This window comes from Rattus norvegicus, chromosome 12 (assembly GCF_021556685.1).
Source record: "Rattus norvegicus strain SHRSP/BbbUtx chromosome 12, alternate assembly SHRSP_T2T, whole genome shotgun sequence".
Taxonomy (NCBI): domain Eukaryota; kingdom Metazoa; phylum Chordata; class Mammalia; order Rodentia; family Muridae; genus Rattus; species Rattus norvegicus.
This window is the reverse complement of record NC_141545.1, coordinates 4,129,936-4,148,291: the sequence shown is the minus strand read 5'-3', so window position 1 is coordinate 4,148,291 and position 18,356 is coordinate 4,129,936. Positions and strand designations below refer to the sequence as shown.

The window sequence follows — 18,356 nt, the reverse complement described above, 5'->3', positions numbered from 1 at the left end:
ATAGCCCTTTCTCTGAATCCATGTAAAATATTCAGTGCACATCTCCTATGACCAATAATTTTGCAACTGAATATGAAATCATATTCTGATTTCTGGAGACAACCTGACTTAATTACAGCTATTCTGGTGGTGCCTTATTTTATTTCTCACCGGATTATTACCAAATAAATAATAGTAATAAAATTATCAGAAAAGTTTGAATAAGAACTAAAAATTTGAGATCACAAAGTATTCTGGCAAAGCTGATCTTTTAAAAGCTACTGAAATTTTGAAGCTCTAACCCATAAAGTTGACCTTCATACCAGTGACATAACTCTCTGCAGATTTAAGGGCATGCTGTCCCACTAATGCCAGATAAGAAAACATTCTCGTACATAGGTGTCTGTGGCCTCTGAACAGCCCATGTATGCTCTTTGATTGGTGGCTCAGTCTCTGATAGCTCCCAGGCATTCAGATTGATATTGCTGGTCTTTCTATGATGTTTCCAATCCTTTCAGTTCTTTCAGTTCTCCCAACTTTTCCACAGGGCTTGTTGACCTCAGTCCAATGGTTAGATGTAATATCTATATCTGTTTTAGTCAGCTGCTTGCAGGGCCTCTCAGAGGACAGCCAAGCTAGGCTACTGGCTGCAAGCACAACATTGCATCAGTAATAATATTTGGGATTGATACCTAATAATGGGATGAATCCCAAGTTGAGCCTGTCACTAACTGGTCACTGCTTCACACTCTATTCCATTTTTGTCCTGCATTTCTTTTAGACAGGAGCAATTTGAGGTTGAAAGTTTTGTAGGTGTGTTAGTGTCCCTATCCACCCACAGGTGTCCTGTCTGATTTAAAAAGGTGGTCTCTCTTCAAATTTTACATCTGTGTGATTTTGCGTTTGGGGAAAATTTCCTACCCTGAGTCTTGGGAGCACCCCTATCCAATGTCTCTGGGATATTCTAGAGGTTCCCACCAACCCCGAGTGCTGTATATTTCCATTCGTTCTCTTGGGTCCCTTGTCCTCTCTCATGTCTCTCCCATACCTGATCCTGACCTGTTCTCTTCCCATTCCACTCTCACACATATCTCTCCTTTCCTCTGCCTCCCATAGTTATTTATTTCCTTTTGCTAACTGGGATTGAAGCATTCTTACTTAGGCTTTCCTTATGGTTTAACTTTTAGTGTCATGGATATTCTGTATATTTTGTGTAGTGTCACTGAATAATGAAGATATACCATTCATGTCCTTTGGACTCTGGGTTAGCTCACTCAGAATATTTTCTAGATCTATGCAATTGCCTGCAAATTTAATAATGTCTTTTATTTTTAGTAGCTGAATAGTATTCCATTGTGTAAATAAACCATATTTTCTGAATCCATTCTTTGGTTGAAGAATATCAGGGTTGCTTATTACAAATATGGCTGCTATTAACATAGTGGAGCTTGCATCTTTGTGGTACTGTGGAGCATCTTTTGGCTATATGCCGAGGACCTGTATATCAGCGTCTTCAGGTACAACTATTTCCTGTTTGCTAAGGAACAGCCAGATTGGTTTCCATAGTGGTGGTAGTTTGCCATCCCACCAGCAATGGAGGAGCATTCCCGTTTCTCTACAATCTCACCAGCAAGATCTGTAGTTCTGTTTCTATTTTGAGAATAGTTTAAGGAGTTTTGGTATTAGCTCTTATTTGAAAGTCTGGTAGAATTGTGCACTGAATTATGCATCGTGCCCTAGTCTTTTTGTTACTGTTTTTGTTTTTGGTTGTTTTTAATGAATTCTTTTAGTTCCTTAGGGGTTATGGGACTGATTAGTTTATCTGATCTTGATTTAACTTTGGTATGTGGTATCTGTGTAGAAAATCATCCATTTCATATAGATTTTCAAGCTTTGTGAACTATAGTCTTTTGTAGTAAAACATGATGATTTTTTTTAATTTCTTCAATTTCCACTATGTCTCCCTTTTCATTTCTGATTTTGTTTATTTGCATACTATTTCTGAGACTTTTAGTTAGTTTAGGTTTATGTATCTTGTTGATTATCTCAAAGAACAGGATCTTGGTTTTATGGATTCTGTTTCTAATTGATTTCAGACTTAATATTATTTCCTGTTGTCTGCTTCTCTTTAGTGTGTTTTCTTATTTTTGATCTAGATTTTCATTGTGCTTTTAAGTTGCTAATATAAGATATCACAATTATCTTTGTGAAGACAGTTAGTGCTCATATTTTATTTTACGTATGCAGTGTGAAATATTTAAATTGGTTAATATGAAGCTAGAGGAGTGAAGTAGGGTTCTTTTTTTTTTTTTTCCGTGCTGGGGACTGAAACCAGGGCCTTGCGCTGGCTAGGCAAGCACTCTAACACTGAGCTAAATCCCTAACCCCAGTGAAGTAGGATTCTTATGATGTAAAAATATTATTGGTATTAATTCTCCAACAGGCCTGTCTTAAAAGGGTTAGAGAAGAATACAGCAAAAGTCCCCCTACACAGTGCATTCTTAGGTCTATATTCTCAAAACAAAGTGATACACTGAAAATTTTCTCCTCATTATTTTTAGAGTTCTCAGCTTAATTTATTATAGTATTCCTGTAAGGGATGTAATGTTCTAGTATGTACAGTCTACATTATCCTGAAGAAGGAGAAGGAGGGGGAGGGGGAGGACGAGGAGAAGAAATACAACAAAGCATTCTAAATTGTATCAGAAGGGTTTCCTATATTCAGTTACAGTAGTTACAATTCATGTTTTTTTTTCCTCATAGGGTATGAGTATCCGCATGACATTAGAATGATAAATATTCAAAGGAACTTCAGTTCACGGGACTTAAGAAATTTTACAGCTTTCCTTCCCTACCTGGGGTAATCATGAAATATCTAAACGCTCATGTACATGGGAAATTCATCTTGAAACTCAGAAGCTCAGCAAGCAGCCAGCAGCAAAAAATTGAGTCTGTCATCTTCCTTCAGGTGGCTTGTCTTAGTTCCTATTTTAATTTGTCATAAAATATCGCAGCATACTATCATTTTCTTGCTTAGGAAAGGGACACTGTAATAAAAAACACACTAAAGCAGTATGTTTCAGGTCCATGTTAAGAGTACTCTAAATTCCGATGTAAAGACTAATCTTGGTTATAGGGAGAACATTTCATTTTTCCGAGGCAGATATTTGCCATAAACTGGTATGCCAAAACACTCTGTACACACATTTTTGTCCCATTAGAATAAGCAGGTCTAAGACATGAATCGTGATATGTTCCCATTAAGTGGTTTCGTGATTAGAGCACAAAATTACTTATGAACTATATTTTGACAATCTATTGCAATGAAATCTACATAGAAAAACAAGATGTATGGTATTGAAGAAAATCTTTTGCAGGTTTGACTAGAAATCACCTTAGGCTTGTAGCCCAGTCTCTAATCTCATTTCAAATCATATAACAAATAACTTTTAGACCTATATCTAGATTCGAAATGCCCCTAATATTGATAGACTGGGACGTTTTAATTATTTTTTCAAATGATGGAATACTATAATTATTTCTCCTTATTCTCCTTTCCTGAAAACCTCCCACTTATACCTCTGATTTCTTTTAAACTTTGCTTTTTTATTTTTATTAATTTTATTTACATTTGAAATGTTGTCCCATTCCTGGTCCCCCTACCAAGAATACCCCACCACATCCCTCTTCCCCTTTGCCTCTAAGAGGGTGCTCCCCCACCAACCTACCTACTCCCACCTTACCCTTCAAGTATCCCTCTTCTTTGGGGCATCAAGCCTCCACAGGAACAAGAACATCCCTTCCCACTGAGGCTAGACAAGACAGCCATCTCTTACTTATGTAGCAGGGATTGCAGACTGGCAATGTATGCTCTTGGGTTGTTGACTAAGACCCTGGGAGCTCTGAGGGGTCAAGTTAATTAATATTATTGTTCTTCCTATGGGGTTGCTATCCCTCTCTCTTCCATCATTCCGTCCCCTAACTTTTTCATTGGGGTCCCAGGACTCAGTCATGTGGTTGGCAGAGTGTATCTGCATCTGTCTCAGTCAGAAGCTGGTAGACCCTCTCAGAGGACAACCCTGTCAGGTTCCTGTATGCAAGCATATCATTTCATCATCAACACTGTCATGGTTTGGTGTCTATGGATGGGATAGATCAGATGTCGAGGCAATCTTTGGATGGTCTTTTCAGTCTCTGCTTCAGTTTTTGTCCATGTATATTCTTTAGACAGAAACAATTCGGAGTCAAAAATTTTGATATGTGTTTTGGTTTACATATATATAAACACACACACACATGCATGCACACACACACACACACACACACACACACACACACACACACACACACACATCTTTGTCCATCTATCTAATATTACTTGTGATTTCAGGCCTCATAATTTTGCACTAGCTAGCCAGGCAGACAGTATGTTTTTCAGTGATGAAGACTATTTTATATTGTGTTATATGACTCATTTGTTTACTTTTAATTTATTTGTTTTAAGTAACATATTTAAAATTGTATTATAGTCCAATATTCTAAAAGAAAACTCAGAAGCAAAAAAGAAACTTAATTTCAGCTCTGAACTGACACTATAGTGTATAGTCATGTATATTTTCTCATAAGGGGGACATGCTGCTGCTGAAATAAACTTAACAGTGGTTCTTCAAAATGCTGAACAAGAAAAGTAAGGATGAAAAGACCTTCATTATGACATTTGAAAAAATAGAAATTTTTTAAATGAGAATAAAAGTAAGGGTGGCTATGAAAATGGATGTAATTATTGAAGCAACAGCCTATACATAGTTCAGGGAGCTTGTTCAATCAATGTATCTAGTATTTCATGATACAGTATGGAGTTAGACAGCATCATCTTGTGAGAATTCCCACTACAGAACACAAGACCATGTCTTAGAGACATCACTAAGATTAATAACAGTGTAGGGCATATGAGAAGAAGGTTACATAAGCACAGCAGGATGATTAACCCATTATAATAGGGACATTTTGCAATTGATAGTTGGTGTTGTAAAAGATGTTTGTAAATTACACTATCCCATGTAATGATCTCAACTCCTGCTCAGATATGAAGGAAAAAAACTTTTAAGAAACAAAGAACTTCTATAACATCGCAGTTGAACAGGGGCTCTGTGCCCCACCAGGACCAAGTATGCACCACCCCACCATTTAAAAAGGGAAGAAAACTGTTTGGAAGAGAATTCAGTTCCATTTGTCAGGATGGCATCCTGCCCGCAGCAATTCTGGTATGTCTCAAATGGTGTTCCTCTGGCTCTCCTAAGACAAAATCTTGCTTCTTAAATACCTGACCCCTTCACTTCTATCACCATGTGGAGTAAAAATTGTGTCTCAAATCATTGGCTTTCCAGTAGGAAGATGAGAGAGGGCTATTCAGAAACCATCTATTGGAAAAGTTGGATTTAATCCCTTAACTATTTTGGAAAATCTGTTATAAAGAAATGTTGCCTGATCTTTAAGGGATAATATTAGGGTGGGATGTGTAGAACAAAAGATTGAGGCACAAAACCAGCTTTAGGTCGTCAGTGTCCATGCCAGCACGTGCATTGCACCCGTGCACACCATTGGTCTGGTTCTCAAGGAGCAAATAGTAGTCTGTGGTGTGTGAAGCCTGACAGGTATTTCTCTATCATCTTCTCATGACATGCTGTACCTACTAAAAAAGAAAAGGCCCACAACCACGGGTGTCTTTTTAGAATCTCCGAGTATAACATTGTGCCAAACAGTAAAGGACAAATTGGATTCGGAAGAGGAGGTGGATATAAACAAGCAATCAGTTAATGTAGTGGCGTGGATCTTTAAGGTAGGGAATGTCTTTCCATCATCCACCTCAGGATTCCTCTGAGTCTATGGGAGTAGTTGTCTTCATTTTGCATTCCCTTGAATGACAGTAGATATGTATGAGAGAAATCGTATATGCTCAAAGTCTCCTCTGTTAGTGTTAATAACATGGATGATGTTCAGAAATTGTTTAAGCAATGTGATTGTTGAACTGTCAAAAGTGAAACCTCCCCTCATTTCTAGGAGACCAAATCTCAAAGCGAATGTCCCTATCCTCTTGTGTACAATTTTTCTGACTGTCTCAACCTATGCTCAGAGCAAACAGTTCAGGAGTTATTATGTATATATATATATATATATATATATATATATATATATATATATATAAACTGGGGCTCAGAGTCACAGGATAGTTTGTTCTTTGTACCTTGACTAGCTGTGGTTTTCAGTAATAGTCTCCATCCATTTCAGAGAATCTTTTTTGATGGGTAAGGGTATATTATCTGTGAAGATTAAGTTAAATAATTATAATAGAGTTAGGAGTTACACTTGTTTAAAGAAATAGGGGCAGGGCATTCTCTAAGAACCATGAAGACATGTGCCCCCATGCTTCCAATACCAGATATGGCTTTCTGCTCCTGAGAAATTCGATAATAACTTCCTATGGTTGTCTTTATTGTGGGTATCATAATTGTATTTTTCTATCATTTAAAAATAGTATTTTAACTGGAGTATTAATTGCTTATATGTGCAAGTTTGCTCAGCTGTCCACTAGAGCCATGCTGAGCTAAGAAAAGATTTTTCTATAGTCCAAGTAAATCTGAAAATGTACTCTTTGGTCTCTAGCTTAAATAGATAAAACTTACTGGGCCCACATATCATGGAACATTCTAACTAGGGCAAATTTGGGGAACTGTGAAGAAAGTTGGAACTAAACTGAAATTTACAGGTGAATGTACTTTGAATAATTTCCATGTTTAATTTTTTCCACAAAAATATTATTCCTGTCTTTATAAGGACTTCCTCTAAAACCTCAAGGGAAGTCTAATGACTTCAAAACTGTATGATGAGTGGATTGCTGTACCTGAAAAGGTCAAAGATGAAGAGAAATTAGCTGCAGTGCAGAGGTAATTGTTGGAAACTGTGAACAACCTCAACAAAATAGAAGTAACATTTGCTTACACACATTAGAAATTATATATCACAGAAACATTTACTAAGAACACTGACAGACAGCAAAAGCTTTCAATTGTTCACAGACATGGAAGACAGTTTCAAAAGAGTGTGAGTTACAGTGGGAATCACAGTAGCCCAGGCTTATAATCTTACTTTCATATTCCAATTAGATTTGTCTTTTTTCTGAATTGGGTAAATATTTCAAGCAATAATTTGAGTACAAACTCTTTCATTTTATTTACAGTGCATCCTGCATACAATATGATTACTCTTTTCCCTTCCTTCATATTTACAAATTGAGTATACTTGTTTTAAAATAACTGTCTCTGTGTTCAGTCTTTTAGATAAAATGCCACCTGAAAATGCGGCTCTTCTGAGGCAACTTTTTTGTATATTATATGAAATTAAACGTAACTGTTCTGTTAATGAAATGTCTTCTTACCACCTATCTGTTGGGTTAGCCCCATGTCTCTTATTTGTGCCCAGCTCCTGCAATAATGGAGTGACAAATGATATTGGCAAAAGGATAATTAGATAAGAACTTTATGCCTAGCATTGATAAGCCTTTACAATGAGACAGGAAAACAGGAAATCCCTGAGAATCTTGGTTATTTTGTTGTTGTTGTTGTTGTTGTTGTTGTTGTTGTTGTTGTTGATTGTTTTGGTTTTTGTTTTGTTTCATTTTGTAAAGTAAGTACAGCTTTGAAAGGTGTTCTTCTGGAGGGAAGGAATCATTGGTGCATTTTAAGTAAAATAGAAATGGGTATTTGAGCTCAGTGACTCAGTCTTTTGTCTTTGTCACTGAGAATATCCTAACACTAACCCAGTGAGAACAAATGCTGTGAAATGATACAAAATCTAAGTATTGGTTCAGCAGTCAAGACTTAATTCTGACATATTCAGTGTAGAATGTGTGAAATTCTACTTGTTTTCAAGGTGATTTCCCCAACTAAAAAAGGCAATACAATTTGGATTTTTTTTTATCAGATGTGATCCTTAAGAATCCCTGATTAATGTGAGTAAAATACCATTGGCCTCAGGATGCTGGTTTTGATTGGTTAAGAGAAATTATTTTGTATAATTTTCTATGTTAGTCATCTTTCAAGTACTATAATAAACTACCAAATCTTATGCAGTACAGTGATAAATGGTTATTTTGACTCTAAGTATTTGAGGTTCTGATCCATTATTAATTGACCAATTGTCCTTGGAACTGTAAGGAACATACTGTAAAACAACTCAACTGAGAAACAATAATATTTCTTATATTGTGTAGAAGAATCAAAGATCAGGAGAAGACAGGGTTCCAAAGTACCTGCCATTGAAGATACATAATTACCCCATTTCCTCCCAGTAGATCTTATTTCAAAGACCTCCCAATATAATGAATCATAAAATCAAGATGTTACCATTGCATCTGCACTGAGTCATCACTGTATTAAGATTAAGTAATTAACTAAAGATATGTGAAGAAATGGCACCTACAGTGATATATTGAAGCAGCTGTTAACATTGCACTGCACTGAGACACATGAATTTCACTTCTCAGATGGGTTTGCCTGTCTCTTACTTTTTACACAGCCCATGGGAACTTTCAATGGGATGGTACCCACATTCATAGGCCATCATCCCTCCTTAGCTCTGCCTTTCTATAAGCAGCCTTATAATCATGCTCACACATATATGTGTAAAATGTAACCAAAGCTATTTCAGTGTACAGTATGTATCACATACTGGCCATCACAATGTAAAAACTGGAAATCATTCTCTTATGTAACATTGCACTGTGATGATCACACTTGAACATCTGATCTCACAATCTTTTAAATTTCTGACAAAAAGCCTGCCCCTATTTCTAACAGCTAAATTTTTCTCAGAATTTTGAACGGCATATTTTTAGCATCCAAGACTAAGACGTAAAATGTGATTTTGCAACCATGTTTTTGCCCTGTGTTGCAACCTGTGTTTGCCCTGTTTTTTCATAGATTTCTCTAGTAGAATTTATGATCGAAAATTCTCCAAAAGTTTTTGGAGAAAACTTGGCTGCAGTGTGACATGGAACATCACTATGTCATCCTCCTGGAGGAAAGTCCTCATGTTCCCAGAATAATGCGACAAATATTGGAAACATAAAGGAAATCGAACATGGACTTAGCAGCTGCCCCATTGGGAGAACATGCACTCCTGGTTATAATACAATGCCGAACAGTCCAGCTGCTCCTCTTTCCTATGAGGGCGTTATAGGTTGTTCTACTCCCAGAACTTAAAGTTAAATCATTGAGCACTGAAAATATGATTTATAACAAACAGCCATGAAGGATTTACCATGTGAGGGAAAATTTCACCTGTGCATTATAAATATTATCCTATTGTTAGAATTTGCTTCCAAATTTTAGTACCTCTTTCCACTGGTACTGAGTTTGTGCTAGAGGTTAAACACAGAAATGAGATTAAGAAATTAAGAATATGTAAAGAAATGATACTTACAGTGATATATTGATTCTTAACATTTTTCCATCCTTATTAACTTGAGTATTTCTTATTTACATTTCTTTTTAAATTTATTAACTTGAGTGTTTCCTATTTACATTTCGGATGTTATTCCCTTTCCCGGTTTCCGGGCCAACATTCCCCAACCCCTTCCACTCCCCTTCTATATGTGTTCCCCTCCACATCCTCCCCCACATTACCACCCTCCCCCCAATAATCACGTTCACTGGGGGTTCAGTCTTGGCAGGACCAAGGGCTTCCCCTTCCACTGGTGCTCTTACTAGGATATTCATTGCCACTTATGAGGTTAGAGTCCAGGCTCAGTCCATGTATAATTTTTGGGAAGTGGCTTAGTCCCTGGAAGCTCTGGTTAGTTGGCATCGTTGTTCATATGTGGTCTCGAGCCCCTACAAGCTCTTCCAGTCCTTTCTCTGATTCCTTCAACGGGGGTCCCGTTCTCAGATCAGTGCTTTGCTGCTGGCATTTGCCTCTGTATTTGCTGTATTCTGGCTGTGTCTCTCAGGAGAGATCAACATCTGGTTCCTGTTGGCCTGCACTTCTTTGCTTCATCCATCTTCTCTAATTGGGTGGCTGTATATGTATGGGCCACATGTGGGGCAGGCTCTGAATGGGTGTTCCTTCTGCCTCTGTTTTAATCATTGCCTCCCTATTCCCTGCCAAGGGTATTCTTGTTCCCCTTTTAAAGAAGGAGTGAAGCATTCGCATTTTGGTCATCCGTCTTGAGTTTCATGTGTTGTGTATCTAGAGTAATTCAAGCATTTGGGCTAATAGCCACTTATCAATGAGTTCATACAATGTGTGTTTTTCTGTGATTGGGTTACCTCACTCAGGATGATATTTTCCAGTTCCCTTCATTTGCCTATGAATTTCATAAAGTCATTGTTTTTGATAGCTGAGTAATATTCCATTGTGTAGATGTACCATATTTCCTGTATCCATTCCTCTGTTGAAGGGCATCTGGGTTCTTTCCAGTTTCTGGCTACTATAAATAAGGCTGGTATGAACATAGTGGAGCATGTGTCTTTGTTGTATGTTGGAGCATCTTTTTGATATATGCCTAAGAGATGTATAGCTGGGTCCTTAGGTAGTTCAATTTCCAATTTTCTGAGGAACCTCCAGACTGATTTCCAGAATGGTTGTACCAGTCTGCAATCTCACCAACAATGGAGGAGTGTTACTCTTTCTCCACATCCTCGCCAGCTTTTGCTGTCACCTGAGTTTTTGTTCTTAGCCATTCTGACTAGTGTGAGGTGGAATCTCATAAATTTATGTAAGAAAATAGCAACTCAATAGCAAATTGGATTTTCTCTATGTAACAGCTCTGGTTGTCATGATCAGTGAACCAAACTGAAATCAAATTTACAGAGATCCTCTTGGCTCTGCTTTCTGAGATCTAGAAATAAAGGCATGTGCCACCATCCTAGTCTCTTACGAAAATCTGAAAATATAGCATAATAAACCCAAATGTTTGTCATAGACACTACGGTCTCAGATTTGAGCTCACAGATCAGTGGAGAAACCCAAAGAATATAACAGAAGTGCAGTTAGACAAATTGTGTTGTGAAGTACAGATACTGCTGGTACTTTACTGTTGTCCACGGCAGTCAGAAAGTCACACAAAGGGATGTAAAGATTGGTACTATATGACCGTTTGATTCTAATTCCTATAAGCATAGCTTTCAAGGCAAACACAATAACTTACTCTTTATACATGAAGAATGGACCATATAGAACTATATATCAAGTGCCTTATGAAGCAAGATTATTATATATGTTATAATATTAATTAGTTATTTTCTGTGTATTAGTGATATTGCATAAGGCATGCAGGTGGTAAAAGGAAAAGGGTACGCTAGGGCTAAATGAAGACTAAATGAGTTCAGTTACAGCAATGATTTCCCTTCTTCCATAGATTCACAAAAACACAAAGGCAACGTATATACTAACCCAAGAGTAACATCTATTAATCCACCACAAGAAAAACAAAGTTGCCTACTCCAAAACTTGTGAGTATCATTTTGTGTTTCTACAGCACCTTCATTTAATTAAACAGATTAATGTTTATATGACCTATACATGAAAGTAAGATCCTTGTAAAATAGGAATAATTTGCACTGAAGTTTGAGTCATGTAATTGAAAGAAATCCAAAATACAAAATTAAAAGAAATAGTATTCCCACGTTTTACAGTGATTGCATCAAAGATCCTAACCCACCAGCTTCTTGGGGGAAATGGGTCTAGGGAAGTACACCTCTGATAACCAGACTGTACAGTCTTCCAGCTTCTTTATGACTCCATATTATTCTGGAGTCGATCCCTTAATAGCATGGCCTCTGAGATTACTCAATCTTTTATAATTAATATCTGTAGACTTTTACTTTACTTTATCAATGAAGTAGATGTATACCTTATATTTTTTGCTATATACTAACATCTTTTATTATAGTGGACTAGATTTAAATGCTGCCTAATATGGCTTATTCTATTTTAAACTACTTACTAAACTTCTTTGGAAATATATATTTACTGTCCACATCTAATTTAGCACTATAGCTGAGCTAGGAATTAATTCTTTGTGTGAACCAATTTATCTTGTCAGACACATGAGCTTTACTGCCCATTTCTTAGGTATTTCAGGCAGAGTTTTCTGGTAACCATGTTTTTAATCATGTAATCAATTGAAAATAGAGAAAATATGGAATAAATCTGTGTATGGTAGTCACTTTTACAGAATAAAATCATCGAAGAATAATTGACAAATACTTGGGTTCTTAAATGTGACAGCATCTTTAGACATAGTGAAAAATATGAAGTCACAGAAAGGGTTGGGGATTTAGCTCAGTGGTAGAGCACTTGCCTAGCAAGTGCAAGGTCCTGGGTTCGGTTCCCAGCTCCGGAAAAAAGAAAAAAAAAAGAAGTCAGAGAAAACGAAATTAAAGTGTTAGAAGTAGGGAAATAATATTTATACATAATAGAGGCCAGGACAGACAGGAAGTAAAATACCAATTTGATCTCTAGAAGGGAAATATCCCAATATTTACTTAGAATTCCGTGCTTCAGAAAGATATTCATAGAAGGAAACAGAAAGCAATAAAGGACTATTCACGAAAATGCTTTGGGGAACAGGAGTCCAAACAAAACTGTGATGTTACAAATTGGGGAAAAATGGATTAGGGAAGAAAATGTATTTGTAAGCTAAAACAGAAAAAAGTTCAATGACTTCTTTATTCCTCTCAGTTATTGCTGTGCACCCAAAACTGTCCTTGCTCAGGACCACAATAAAATATATATTTGTGCTTCAGATGTGGATCTCTATTAATACAAGCTTATCCTTATCCCACACAGGATATGTTATCCATAATTGCAGAGAAAGGACAAGAATCAGATCACATATTCGAAATTTACGTAAAGAATCACACTGGTCCCTGAGGTGTAGGCTTGACAGTGAACAACACAGTGGCTGGAATGAAGAATACATGCTTATAACAGCATCTGTCTTAAAGGTAAGAAAGGTTTTTACATCACGAACATTAACATCCCTCTAGAGATACATATGTCATTTCTATCCTTGAGATTACATGACGATGTCTGCTTCCTGGAGCTATGGACACATGATGTCTTGATAAGAGGCATAACATTTAAAAGTCTGACAACCTTAAAGATTCATCACAAAGACACAGGTGAAGAGCTTCTGTTGGAAGCTAACATCCTCATATATCAGATGGGCTTTAGTTTGGCGTTACAAAAGTTCCTACTGATTTCACCTCTGACCATACCTTGTGAAGTAATAGTGAAACAAGTTACAATAGTGGTAAAAGTGTGTTTCACAAAACACATGTTTCAATAACACTTACCAAAAAATGTTCTTCAGAAATAAGAGCTCAAAATGGGTAGCCCATCACTGATCAAAAATTGGTGTAAACAGGCAAAGGCTGGGCAGGGTGGGAATGGGGTTCCTGCGGTCAGCCAGGGGGACAGCACAGGAGGCAGCGGCTTCAGCAGAACAGATTGGCGCTCGGCTGCAGGCACTGATGGAATGGATAGGTAAGAGAAGACCACTTCCCTTCCTCCTCAGGGCTTCAGCATGAACGAGTCCTTCCTGCACTCCAACAGCAGCCCTAGTGAACACCTCCGGGCCGAGCAAGGCAGCGGGCTGACCTGGATTCTCAACTTCGAGGAGATCAGCCCTACAAAGTTTCCTGGATTGTACCGGACTGGTGAGCCTTCGCCTCCCCATGACATCCTCCACGAGCGTCCTGATGATGAGAAAGACAATGGAAAGAAAAAAGGAAAATTTAAGGAAAAGGAGATAAGGACTGAATGCTAAGCTGCCTTCTAGGAAGACAGCTCTGGAGATGAAGCTGAAAGTCCTTCCAAGATGAAGAGGTCCAAGGGAATCCATGTGTTCAAAAAGCCCAGCTGCACTAAAAAGAAGAAAAAGGATTTTAAAATCAAAGAAAAGCCCAAAGAAGAAAAGCATAAAGAGGAAAAGCATAAAGAAAAGAAATGTAAAGACTTGACAGCAGCCAATGCTGTTAAAGATTGGAAGGAGAAGAAGAAAAAGAAGAAGCCTACTCAGTAGTCAGAGGTGCCACAGACAGACGCCCCAAGTCTGAGACCCATTTTTGGCATTCCCTTTGCCGATGCAGTAGAGAGGACCATGATGTACGTCGGCATCCGGCTGCCAGCTGTCTTCCGAGAGTGCGTGGACTACATGTAGCAGCACGGCATGAAGTGGGAAGGCATCTACGAAGTGTCAGGAATCAAATCAAAGGTAGATGAGCAGCCTATGACCGAGAGGAGTCTCCAAACTTGGAAGAATATGAACCTAACACTGTAGCCAGCTTGCTGAAGCAGTATTTGCGAGACCTTCCAGAGAATTTGCTTACCAGAGAGCTTATGCCCCGATTTGAAGAGGCTTGTCAGAGGACCACAGAGACGGAGAAAGTGCAGGAGTTCCCTAACTGCCGGAGTATAACCATCTTCTGCTTTCCTGGCTCATTGTGCACATGGACCACATCATTGCCAAGGAGATAGAAACCAAGATGAACATCCAGAACATCTCTCTAGTGCTGAGGCCAACTGTCCAGATCAGCAATCGGGTCCTGTATGTGCTTTTCACACATGTGCAAGAGCTCTTTGGTACCATGGTCCCGAAACAAGTAACAAGACCTCTGCGTTGGTCCAACATGGCCACAATGCCAACACTGCCAGAGACCCAAGCAGGCATCAAGGAAGAGATCAGGAGACAGGAGTTCCTTTTGAACTGTTTATATCGAGATCTGCAGCGCGGGATATAGGACTTATCTAAAGAAGAAAGATTTTGGGAAATACAGAGGATTCTGACTGCCCTCAAGAGAAAGCTGAGGGAAGCTAAAAGACAAGAGTGTAAGACCAAGATTTCCCAGTGAAAGGAAAATTATACGAATTTAAGGTTTAAAAATATAATACTAAAAGAGTAAGCCCCAAAAGCCACAGACTCAGGGCTAAGCCCTGCCACCAGGAATAGCAGGCCATAAAGATAAAGAAAAGGAATGCAGGATCCAGCCCAGGCTATCAGAACTGATTCATGGGCCATCCGACAAGAAGACATCCCCCCAGTTTACTCAGGGCCATACTTTAACCAGATGTCATCCAGACCCTGATAAGCCCCTGACTTCTAGCAGGTACTCTTCTGCTTTGTTCTCACTGCTATGTTTGAATGAGCCAATTGTGTGTAACCTCGCCAAAACCCCTAGCTTTCCCTATATAAACCCCTGACTTTTGAGTTTCAGGGTCGACACCTCTGTCTCCTGCGCGAGAAACGTGTCGGCCCGGAGATCTGTGTAATAAGTCTCTGTAATAAAACTCGCCTTTGCTTATTACATCCAAAATGGTCTCTCTGTGTCTGGGGTCCGTGATTTTCCAAGACTTGAGTAAGGGTCGCTCTGCATGGGATCTTTTAAATGGGGCTCGTCCGGGATCTTCGCGACCACCCCAGACTCCGAAGACCCCTTGGAGGTGAATTAGATGTTTGTCTGAGTGTTTCTGTGTGAGCGGTGCCGCATTTGTCAGTCTGTGTCTGTCTCTGTTTTGGTTCCACCGTGTGTTTATATGTGTGTCTCGGTACTGGTGGATTCTCACTCTGGTCAGTACTTAGAGAGTGGATGTGGAATCCCACTCTGTGTCTGTGCTAAGAGGGTGGATGTGTATTCCTGCCCTGTGCTAGGAGGGTGGATGTGTACTCCTGCCCTGTGCTAGGAGAGTGGTTGTGTATCTCCACTCGGTGCAGCTGCCTTTGTGGTTCGTGAGGACCCACTGGCTGTGGAAGCGGGGGACACCCCGGGGCCCGCAAGGCTGAAGCCCCTGGAAGACGTTCCACGGGCGGAGAACAGTCAAGAGAGCCCAGCTGTGGACAGTCAGGAGGACCTGACTCTGGTTTTCTGGAACAAAGGAGATGGAATGCTCCTTTTACCTAGGTGGGAGTGGAAGAGGAATCCCACTCCGTCAGAGGTCGAGTTCGGCTGCCTATTTAAGTATAGGCGCGGACAAGTATGCTTGGACGTTAGGACAAGAGGACATTCTGGAATCCTGTTGGGAGGTGGAATCAGATGGTCCATCTCATCCCAGAAGCAGCTAAGGTTAAGCTGCAGTTTGGGCCAGGTACTGAAGGTACCAGGCATCTGTGGAAATTGGTTATAGGATACTTTGTCTTGGTCTTGTTTGTCTGGTTTGTTTTCTGTGGTATTGTGGAGTGTGTTTTTGACTTTTGTTTCGTTTTTGAATTTGGACTGACGACTGTGTTTGAAATCATGAAACTGTTTGCTTTGTTCGTCAAAGAGTTTTACTTGGTCCTCCTGGTGCTTAAGTTAAAAGTTAAAAATAGTTTGCTTGAGAAAAATTGTTTTCTGCCAGGGAGTTTTGTCTTTCTCTCTTGAGCCTCCTCCCCAAGAAAAGAGGCCCCTCCCTTTGCTCCCTTTGATCAACCTAGCTGCTGTTAACAGTTGTGTAAACAGACATTAACAAGAACCTTGAGGAAAAAACCTCTCTTAAAAAAAAGTTCACCACCCGCGGATCCCAGCCCGCAGCAGCTCTCTGCTCCCAGACCCGGTGAGAGAGAGACCCAACCGCCTGGTCAGGTGGGCACTCCTGAGGCTGCAGAGCAGAAGAGACCACCAACACTGCTCACCCCTGCCCACATCCCTGGCCCAAGAGGAAACTGTATAAGGCCTCTGGGCTCCCGTGGGGGAGGGCCCAGGAGCAGCAGGACACCTGCCTGAGACACCGCCGGAACCTGAAAGAAACAGACCGGATAAACAGTTCTCTGCACCCAAATCCCATGGGAGGGAGAGCTAAACCATCAGAGAGGCAGACAAGCCTGGGAAACCAGAAGAGACTGCTTTCTGTACACACAGCTCGGACGCCAGAGGAAAAAGCCAAAGACCATCTGGAACCCTGGTGCACTGAAGCTCCCGGAAGGGGTGGCACAGGTCTTCCTGGTTGCTGCCGCTGCAGAGAGCCCCTGGGCAACACCCCACGAGCGAACCTGAGCCTCAGGACCACAGGTAAGACCAAATTTTCTACTGCAAGAAAGCTGCCTGGTGAACTCAAGACACAGGCCCACAGGAACAGCTGAAGACCTGTAGAGAGGAAAAACTACACGCCCGAAAGCAGAACACACTGTCCCCATAACTGACTGAAAGAGAGGAAAACAGGTCTACAGTACTCCTGACACACAGGCTTATAGGACAGTCTAGCCACTGTCAGAAATAGCAGAACAAAGTAACACTAGAGATAATCTGATGGCGAGAGGCAAGCGCAGGAACCCAAGCAACAGAAACCAAGACTACATGCCATCATCGGAGCCCAATTCTCCCACCAAAACAAACATGGAATATCCAAACACACCAGAAAAGCAAGATCTAGTTTCAAAATCATATTTGATCATGATGCTGGAGGACTTCAAGAAAGACATGAACACACTTAGGGAAACACAGGAAAACATTAATAAACAAGTAGAAGCCTACAGAGAGGAATCGCAAAAATCCCTGAAAGAATTCCAGGAAAACACAATCAAACAGTTGAAGGAATTAAAAATGGAAATAGAAGCAATCAAGAAAGAACACATGGAAACAACACTGGATATAGAAAAACAAAAGAAGAGACAAGGAGCTGTAGATACAAGCTTCACCAACAGAATACAAGAGATGGAAGAGAGAATCTCAGGAGCAGAAGATTCCATAGAAATCATTGACTCAACTGTCAAAGATAATGTAAAGCAGAAAAAGCTACTGGTCCAAAACATACAGGAAATCCAGGACTCAATGAGAAGATCAAACCTAAGGATAATAGGTATAGAAGAGGGTGAAGACTCCCAGCTCAAAGGACCAGTAAATATCTTCAACAAAATCATAGAAGAAAACTTCCCTAACCTAAAAAAAGATACCCATAGACATACAAGAAGCCTACAGAACTCCAAATAGATTGGACCAGAAAAGAAACACCTCCCGTCACATAATTGTCAAAACACCAAACGCACAAAATAAAGAAAGAATATTAAAAGCAGTAAGGGAAAAAAGTCAAGTAACATATAAAGGCAAACCTATCAGAATCACACCAGACTTCTCGACAGAAACTATGAAGGCCAGAAGATCCTGGACTGATGTCATACAGACCCTAAGAGAACACAAATGCCAGCCCAGGTTACTGTATCCAGCAAAACTCTCAATTAACATTGATGGAGAAACCAAGATATTCCATGACAAAACCAAATTTACAAAATATCTTTCTACAAATCCAGCACTACGAAGGATAATAAATGGTAAAGCCCAACATAAGGAGGCAAGCTATACCCTAGAAGAAGCAAGAAACTAATCGTCTTGGCAACAAAACAA

At 39.6% G+C, this 18,356-nt stretch overlaps 1 protein-coding gene and 1 pseudogene across 3 annotated transcripts in view; one reads left to right on the top strand and one right to left on the bottom strand.

Moving 5' to 3' along the window:
- The window catches only part of Arhgap20-ps5 (rho GTPase activating protein 20, pseudogene 5), a 32,802-nt pseudogene extending 17,908 nt beyond the window's left edge, over window positions 1-14,894 (top strand).
- LOC148001969 (uncharacterized) overlaps window positions 1-18,356 on the bottom strand; it is a 955,959-nt gene that overhangs the window by 68,068 nt on the left and 869,535 nt on the right. The window lies entirely within an intron of this gene.